A 10,259-nucleotide genomic window follows, 5' to 3' on the forward strand; every position below is an offset into this window, starting at 1 on the left:
ATTCTTAGGTTAGTTTTCGAGAACCCCTACATGAAGTCTTCACCAGAACAGCGCATGCGCGCTGTTACAGGCTCGACCTAAAAACGTGACTTTCCGGTGGCACAATCCCCTTGTAAATGAGCCCTTTAATATAGTAGCCTAACTATTTGGGCCAAAAATATCGACAGGTGAGTAAGTAAAGATTTTCTATACCTAACTCCATATACATGTACCATATATATATATATATATATATATATATATCTCCGTCCAGCTCCAGGTGTCCAGGTTGCCCCTAAATTAGAAACGCACTCAAACGATGTTTGAGGAGCAGTTCCTTTATTAGTAAAATGCCTCCATGCATCGATAACTGCCACAGCTTGTCTGGGCGCATTTAATTTTCGCTGTTATTAAAAGCCCTCAATGGGCCTCCACGCACAGAAGCATCATAAGTCCATAGCCAAAGTTCCACACATGAGGCAAGATTGGATACCTTGTCCCGTGGCCCCCAGTTATCGGGGTGGTGCATTTCGCCCAAACAGGGTAGAAATCTCAGACACACTTCAAGATCCAGAAGTCTTAGCCCATTGAAGGGCGTGGTATCTTACTTAAATGTAAGGTGTGCCTGTTCAAGCATATGTCGAGCCTCTGAGGAAGGAGCCGGTAGACTTTGAAACGTGTCAGGCGAATCGACAAGCTGTGGCAGTTATCGGTGCATGGAGGCATTTTACTAATAAAGGAACTGCTCCTCAAACATCGTTCAAGGGCGTTTCTAATTTAGGGGCAACCTGGAGCTGGATATGAAAGCGGCAGCCCTTGCCGTTAGAAATGCAACACCCCAATAACTGGGGGCCACGGGACAAGGTATCCAATCTTGCCTCATGTGTGGAACTTTGTTTATGGACTTATGATGCTTCTGTGCGTGGAGGCCCATTGAGGGCTTTTAAAAACTGCGAAAATGAAATGCGCCCATACAGGGTAGAAATTTCAGGCACACTTCAAGATCCAGAAGTCTTAGCCCATTGAAGGACGTGGTATCCTACTTAAATGTAAGGTGTGCCTGTTCAAGCATATGTCGAGCCTCTGAGGAAGGAGCCGGTAGGCTTTGAAACGCGGCAGGCGAATCGACAAGCTGTGGCAGTTATCGGCGCATGGAGGCATTTTACTAATAAAGGAACTGCTCCTCAAACATCGTTTGAGTGCGTTTCTAATTTAGGGGCAACCTGGAGCTGGATATATATATATATATATATATATATATATATATATATATATATATATATATATATATATATATATATATATATATATTAAACCAATCCTGAATTCCAAAAACATACAAAGCCAGGCGCTGACTCCGTGGGATGATGAATCAAAGAAATATTTTATTTCGCAAGGACGCGCAGACGGAAAAACCGTCTTCTTCACTACATCTGGTCCCTCTACAGTGTTTGTTTATATCACTGAAACGAGGCACATTCCACCATGGTTGCCACAGCAACTCCGTACATAGACATAAAGAAAATATCAGGTATGTCTAAACCATATAACAAAAAATGCAATGCAGAATTAAAATACACTTCGCATTTAAGCTGTATTGGGAGAAATATTAATGCATTTTAGCAAAAAAGCACCATATTTTAGTTGAACTTTTGCATAAAATACTAAGATCATTATAATGCACTATTGTGTGAAATACAATGTGTCAAACTGATTTGATGCTTTTGGGTGAAGCCCAAGTGGGCAGACAAGCAAAGTGTTAAAAATAAATAATATATGGTGAAGGTGTATGTGCCATGAGAAATTAAAGAATTGTGAAAAAAAGAAAGAACCACATGTTATGGATCGGAGTTCAAGAGCGGGATACGTACACAATAGGCCTTTCCTAATTTTTAAAGATGTACATTAAGTGCTTCGTCAGCATTCATCCCATTGGGGATCTTGCTGTCCAGAAGTATAATGTATTTCGATTCCAGTCGTCTCAGACTTAATTGTCTGTTCCCCCCCCTTAAGTTTTTTGCAATGCTGTCAATGACAAAATAGGATATTTCTTCTATTCTGCCCTCATGATGTAGGTTGATATGTCTCGCTACCGGATAGGTCGGGTCATCATTTGTGATGGCCCTGAGGTGTTGCAATATCCGGACATGTACAGGATGTATCGTACTCCCTACATACATTTTGTTGCAGGTACAGCGGAGGACATATACTGCGAAATCCGTTTTGCAAGAAAAACTCCCTCGGATTTCAAAAGGGGTTTTTCTGAGGGGAAGAGAGATGGTTCTTGTGTTCACACCATGTTTGCAGGCTTTGCATTTAGAACACTTCTGAAAACCCCTCTGGGGTCTGAGCCAAGTTCCCCCCTTGGTGTGTACGGGTGCGTTGTTTACCAATTCTTGTTGCATGCTCTTGGCTTTTCTAAACGCCAACTGAGGGAATTTGGTGCAGGTTGGTCCTATGGTGGGGTCATTCCGTACTAAGTGCCAGTGTCTGTAAAGAATCTTTCTTAAATTCTTGTGGTAAGTGTTGTAACCTGTGATGATTCTAGGTGTATTGTCTATTGTTTTCTGTGTTTGTTGTTTGCTGTCCTTAAAAATAAGTTCTTCCCGTTTGAATTTCTCACATTTTTGTTTCGCTGATCTAAGTGTTTTGGTATTATAACCTCTGTTCTTTAGCCGTGTGAAAAGACTGTCTATGGATGTCTTGAGACTGTCTGGGGTGCTGCAGTTTCGTTTCATCCTCAGGCATTCTGCGTAGGGGATGCTCTCTATGAGTTTGCGAGGATGAAAACTATCGGCATGAAGGATAGCATTACCTGACGTTGGTTTCCTAAACGTCCTAGATTGTATTTTTTGGTTTTCTATGTACAATTCAAGATCTAGAAAGACAATAGATTTTTTACTGGTAGTACATGTAAACTTGAGGTTAAGAGAATTATCATTGATGTCAGACACGAAATCAATTGCACTTTGTTCAGTGCCCTGCCATAGGATAAAAACGTCGTCTATATATCTTTTATATAGAACGACATTGTTGGTAAAATGACTTGCATATTTCTTCATGAGTACCTGCTCCTCCCACCAGCCCATATGCAAATTAGCATAGCTGGGGGCGAAGCAGGTACCCATGGCAGTCCCCTGTGTTTGCTTGTACAGTAGCCTGTCGAAAATGAAGATGTTATTGTCCAGACACCACTCGGTCATATGTAACAACATAATTGTGTGATGGTGTAACTGTATGGGTCTGGTGCCTAAATAGTGGTTGAGTGCATTTAGGCCATCTTTATGTCTAATACTCGTATACAGGCTTTGTACATCGAGGGTCAAGAAGACAAAATCATCATGCCATGATAGATCGTAGATTTTGGTCAAGAAATCACCAGTGTCCCTGATGTACGCGGGAAGTTCCTTGACGAAAGGTTGCAGGAAATAGTCCACAAATCTGCTGGTGTTTTCAAATAAGCTGCCAATTGCAGATATAATTGGCCTGCCAGGAGGAATTTGAGCATTTTTGTGTATCTTTGGGAGTAGGTACAATTGGGGCGTGATGGGATAGTCATTTTTCAGGAAGTCAAATTCAGCTTTTGAGATGAGACCACCACATCTCCATTCATATAGGCACTTATAGTATTTTTCTTTCACGCTGATAATGCCCGTGGCACTGATGCGGTTGTAACATTATTTGTCTTGTAACTGACTTAGCGCCTCCTTGTTGTACATTTCAATGGGCCAAAGGACTACATTTCCTCCTTTATCAGAACAACGTACTACAATGTCTGCTCGTTCTTTGATTTTCTTCATTACATTGGCGTATTCCATTCTGACATTGTGTTTCATTTTGATAAAATCACTGCTGCTCTTTAATGCCAAATCTTTAAGATCTTTTATCACCCTTTCTGCAAAAATGTCGATACCATCCTTTGGCATGAGCGGTGTAAACACAGACTTAGGTTTAAAAGGCGTTGGTGCAGATTCCAAGATGTTTAGATCAGATCCAATTGCTGCTTGTGTAGTAGTGAATGAGCAGCTTTCTTGTTCAAATGCCAGTTCAGTGATGTCTCTGAGGATATTCATATCGGCCACATTAAGTCCTTCTAGTCGCGAAGCAGTTGGTATCTCCTTAGTGGCTTCAGTGTTACTACTTGGGCTATTGAAGAAATGTTTGCGTAATTTCAGTGTGCGAGTAAAATTATACAGATCAATCCTGGTTTGTGTATAGTCAAAGTTCGTATTGGTACAGAAGGATAAGCCAAGGGAAAGAGTTCTTTCTTCTTCATTTGTTAACGCCATATCGGTTAGATTTATAACTGTGTTTTGGCTGGCTGTGTCCATATCTATCTGCGTCTGTTTCTCCTGTATGCAGGGTTGCCTGTTATTTGTGTTGCTTTTGCCCCATCTCCTGTTTTTCCTTCGTCTCCTTTTGGATTTTGTACTTTTGATGTTTGGTCTTGGCGCATTGGTCTTGGTCTTAGACTCATTATGCGCTCCATGCGTAAAAAAACAAATTTTACAACAGGTGTTGGTGCATTACAGGTGTGGACGGTGCCACTGATGGCTTCTGTGTCGGATTCAACCTCCGAACTCAGTTCAGACTCACTGGGTGCAGCCAGTCTTGTTGTGCTGGTGCCTGCTGCAGACATTTGTTGGCGGCGAATATTTTCGAGTTTTCTTGAGAAAGTGTAAATTCTTCCTTGTAAATAATCATTTCTGTCTCGTTGAAATTTCACGGCTTTAAGTTCTTTGATAATTTGTTCATGTTTCATCACTCTCATTCTGATTTCGTCCAAGCTTTTGTTTACTTCGTCTTGATCTAATTTCTTCAGCTCATTGTAAATTTCTTCAATTCTGGCCATCATTTTTTCTCTGTCTGTAGTGGCGTATTTGATTAGGATCTGTAACATATTCCTGGAGGACTGGGCATTATTCTCTGCCCATTCTTGCAACATCGCCGGGTCTGGGTTTTCATACGTAGGAGCTACTAGGATCCTTAGCCCCCTTGGGATGCGACCCACATCGAGGTAGCGTTTCAGAGATGTACATTCCCACCATTTGGAAACTTCATGCTTGCGTAATTTTTCAAGTTCTGCCGTAAGTCTTTTGAGATCACTGACTAACGGTGCTGATGGTGTGCCAATCCTGTTTGGCTGGACCGTGACGTTAGTTGTGTCACTGAAAATGTCTACTGCTGCGGCCTCTCGCTCTTTAATCCAATCCTCGGCCATCGTTGGGAAATTGTAATTCTCTTTGACTCCCACTGCCCGTATTGCAACTATTGCGGGACTACTTCTCCCATCAGCCACCTTGTTAGACTCGGAAAGCCGTTACCGACACACAATGAGCTTACCTGGGACTCAGATCGCCCTCCGGCGTTCTCAAGAGACAGGATACTCACAGTTTGCCGGCTTGGATCACAGTTTCGGTCTTGGGATGTCGGCTGCGGGGGTCTCTCCGTTTTCCTTGTTCAAAGGACTTTGCAAACAGGTACCGGCAGCGAAGAGCGCCAAAACGAGGAGGGTCAGCGTAGAGATTCCGGAAAAGTCTCTTTGTATTAAACCAATCCTGAATTCCAAAAACATACAAAGCCAGGCGCTGACTCCGTGGGATGATGAATCAAAGAAATATTTTATTTCGCAAGGACGCCCAGACGCGTTTCGACGGAAAAACCGTCTTCTTCACTACATCTGGTCCCTCTACAGTGTTTGTTTATATCACTGAAACGAGGCACATTCCACCATGGTTGCCACAGCAACTCCGTACATAGACATAAAGAAAATATCAGGTATGTCTAAACCATATAACAAAAAATGCAATGCAGAATTAAAATACACTTCGCATTTAAGCTGTATTGGGAGAAATATTAATCCATTTTAGCAAAAAAGCACCATATTTTAGTTTAACTTTTGCATAAAATACTAAGAACATTATAATGCACTATTGTGTGAAATACAATGTGTCAAACTGATTTGATGCTTTTGGGTGTAATTTAGGGGCAAGCTGGATATATATATATATATATATATATATATATATATATATATATATATATTACCTACTGGCGGTCGCCAGTAGGTAGTTATAGTTAGGACCACGTTTCCATAGGAAAACCTCAACATTCTATTTTGAATAACTTTGGCGCCGGTCGACGAATCCTCGCGAATTTCTCAAAATAGGTGGGGCGCTACGCTCCGCTCCTACCCTGAAAGTCTCGGGGGGATTCGTCAAGCGGGGGCTGAGATAAAAGGGGGGTCCCAAAACGCGTTTTTCCCATGCATTTTTCCATAGGACCTTTAGAACGAGCTACAGCCCGAACGGCTGAACAGAATTACTAGAAATTTGGCAGAGAGGTAGTCCCTAGGTCAAGGAAGTGCCTTTTGTAGGTTTGGTGTAAATCTGTTCAGTAGATTCTGAGAAAATAGCCTTTAAATCAATATATATATCTGAGCCCGCTTACGGTACGCTTACCGTACGCTTACCGTACGCTTACCGTAAGCTTACGGTGGCGTGCGCGAGCGCGATTCTGATTGGCTCTTAGATCTTAGTAAACATTCGAATCGGCCGAAACCAGGAAGCGGCGTCCGCCATTTTGTCTCTCGCACTGAGTGTTGTTTATCAAACATGATGGCCAAAAACATGTTACGGGGCTGTTTTGACAACTCCCTCCCACATAGTCATGTTGAGGGAGTCCCCAAACATCCCCCAAGAGCAAAAACGGTTTTATTTTTTTTTCGGAAATTTCGCGGGGTACGCTTACCGTACGCTTACCGTACGCTTACCGTAAGCTTACCGTACGCTTACGGTAAAAAAATAAAAATAAAAAAAACACTATCCACACTTACCCCACCCCCTGTGCTTTTGGTGGCCGCAGGCCACCAAATGTGCAGGGCTTATTAATAGAGAAAAAAAACGTAATTTTGGCAACATGAAATTATAAAATCGAAATAAAAAAAACACTATCCACATTGACCTCACCCCCTGTGCTTTTGGTGGCCGAAGGCCACCAAATGTACAGGGCTTATTAAAGTTGATAAAAACCGTGCACGGAACGAACTGCGTTAAGTGGGCGCGCACGCCACAAATGGCGTAAAGTAACTTAGCATTTAAAAAACCGTACAAATTCACTGAAAAAACCATAGGTTTCACACACGTTATAGTTAGGAAATAGCATTTAAAAAACCTTGCTAATTCACTGAAAAAACCATAGGTTTCACACATGTTATAGTTAGATGGACATTTTACTGATAAAAAACCAATGAAATTCCCCCGTTATAGTTACTGTAGGCAACTATAACTCACGCGACCGTAATCCTCTGCTGATGACATATGTGTCTTTATGAAAAAAAAATATTTGTAATATATGTATAGCTAAAATTTAATGGAAGAAGATATGGGCAAATAAGTGTCTAAATACAGTATTAGCATCAGCAGAGGATTGCGGTCGTGTGAGTTATAGTTGCCTACAGTAACTATAACGGGGGAATTTCATTGGTTTTTTATCAGTAAAATGTCCATCTAACTATAACATGTGTGAAACCTATGGTTTTTTCAGTGAATTAGCAAGGTTTTTTAAATGCTATTTCCTAACTATAACGTGTGTGAAACCTATGGTTTTTTCAGTGAATATATATATATATATATATATATATATATATATATACAATATTATTGTAGCACAATATTTCATACTCAATATATCCTAATACTATCCCTATTGTAACATGCCTCTATCGAGCCCTCCTGCATCTGAATGAGAACGGGAAAATATTGATCTCTTTTTGAGATCTCACCAAACTCATCTAAATTAAATCTCACTCTTAGCTTTGACGAAAGGTGTCAGTTTTTACCGAAGAGAATGAACAGAAGACCAATAAAATAGACGGACCTGAGCAATAATAATATATAGCTTTGTATATCACCCTTCTACCGCTTCCATGCACTAAGAGTGAGGATGGGCAAGTGACAGGCATGCCCACCAGGGAAAGAAGAGGCACTGATGGCAGCAGAACTTGAAGGAAAATGGGAGAACAAATAGAAATGAAGAAAAAATGCCCCAGGAAGAACACAATTAGGAAGAGAAGAAAGAAAAAATGGGAAGTTGACAAAAGAGGAAGCATAGCAAAGGATCGCAATGAAAACTGATGCACTGATGAAGGGGAAGAGCGAAAAATATAGTTTTGTTTGTCACACATCTACTGCAGGATCACATTCTGCTTTATGTTCTCTGTTCTCACACTCTTTGTCTAGAATATTTACCTCAACCTCGATTCTACAACCCCCTTTTCCTTCCGTTGATTTATCTTTCCATCTTCTACAACCATATCGTATCTTTTCCATCTTTAGTATAGTATTGCAATTGCATTAAGATAGCGCTTACTACCCCTGACGAGGCGTCAAAGCACTTTTTCAGCAAGTCGCATGCTACTGCAGAACCCGTAAAGGATTAGTGGTGAATTAATATAGTGAAATATGGAAGTAATTTGAGTGGAGGATATGTTAGTCAGTTATTTGGATTCAGAAGTATAGTGGAGGGATAGAAGAGGGAAAAGGTTTGCATTTATATAACGCTTGCTAGCCCTGATAGGGTGATGAAGCGCTTTTTCGGTGAGTAGAACGCTACTCCGGAACCCATAAAGGATTGGTGGTGAATTAGTATAGTGAAATATGAAAGTAATTTTAGCGGTGGATATGTTAGTCAGTTATTTGGATTGAGAAGGATAGTGAAGGGATAGAAAAGGGAAAAAGGTTTGCATTTATATAGCGCTTGCTACCCCTGATGGGGTGTTGAAGCGTTTTTTTCGGCGAATAGCTCGCTACTCCATAACCCAGCTGGTAAACTCTGAAAATAGTTTCTCAAATACAGACGATCCTTACAGGGACATATGAACAACTCATGGGCAGTAAGTGCTTGGCCACTTTTCGAACCTTCATCATTCCTTGCCATGCCTTCGTTTACTCAGCTGTGGTGGGTGCAAAACAGTTGCTTCTGGCCCTCGGCAGCTGGCATCCAGTGTGCCAGGGCACTGCTCCAGCAGCCGTTTCAGTCTCAAGAATTTTAGCCTAAGCAGTGCCCCTAAGGACTGAATGTGTTGGAGCCAAGAAAGGGCAACTGGATTGCTTGAGGGCTCTGACACTAATGACAGACAAGTATCTTCTGTGAAGTTACTTTTAGATGCTTGCAGGCTTTCTTGTGCACACTTAGAAGCCTTCAAGTCTGCACAAAGACATTTACTGTTGTGTTCCTCTCTGCACCCCCATTCACTAAATGAATAAATCAATAAATAAATAGATGTGTATATGCCCCCTCCCCACTAGGGTTTTAGAACCTAAAATTAAAAGGTGTTGTAGTAAAGAATGCCCAGTGACTTTCTGCTGTAGTCAGACCAGGCAATCCTCTCTGTTAGTGTTAAAGAGAACCTAAAACTAAGGGTCACTGTAGCTTAGGTACCATCAGTGCTAGTCTGAAGGGGCTGACCATTCTCGCTTCCTGTGTAGTTTCTCTTGATAGCAGAATGACAGACTGCAACACAGCATAGATCTTGTTACTCCAGATGGACTGTCTAGGCACAAATGGACTAAACTGTCTCACCAAAGACCTCTGGATTAGAACACAGAGATTGGCCAGTTGTTGGACCTCTTCAAAGCCATGCTGAGATTGTTTCTAGCAACGAGGAAGCAAAAAAGGGATGAAGGGATTGCTTGAATGAATCTGAGCCACAAATCTGGCCTGAAATCCAGTGTATCATTAGACCAAGGCTAATTTACATTTGGCTAGTGCCTGTCTGTGGTGGCATGGTGGGAAAAATATATATGTACTGGATTGTGACCCACAGTAAATACCAGTGGCTGAGATTAATTCAAGCAATCCACTTATCATTGTTTGTTTTCCTCAATTGAGTTTTGAGCACTTCTTCGAGCACCCGGTCAAAAGCTGATAGACTGGGGGAGCGTGGCTTGAGCGCCAGCGCGATGGCAGCTGGTTAATGACGCTCCGAGCCAAGATTGAGGAGACTGACTAAAACCAACCGATGGAGTAGCTTTGCGGTAGCTATGAATGATGGATTCTACCGTCGGAATGTGTGCTGCCTCAGAAGACGCCATTCCTATGCCGCGGTAAACCCACATTCTTGCAAAATCTGTATTTGATTTGCGGCATGTTTGCTAAATGACCCACGACCGCCATTTTGTGCTTCTCGCAGCTTTTGCCTCGCACATCGGTTAACTTCCACTCAACATACTGCTTAAAGTGAAAACGTTTGACTCTGACAGTCTTCTTTCTTACCCCAC

Source organism: Triturus cristatus, chromosome 11 (assembly GCF_964204655.1).
Source record: "Triturus cristatus chromosome 11, aTriCri1.1, whole genome shotgun sequence".
Lineage (NCBI taxonomy): Eukaryota > Metazoa > Chordata > Amphibia > Caudata > Salamandridae > Triturus > Triturus cristatus.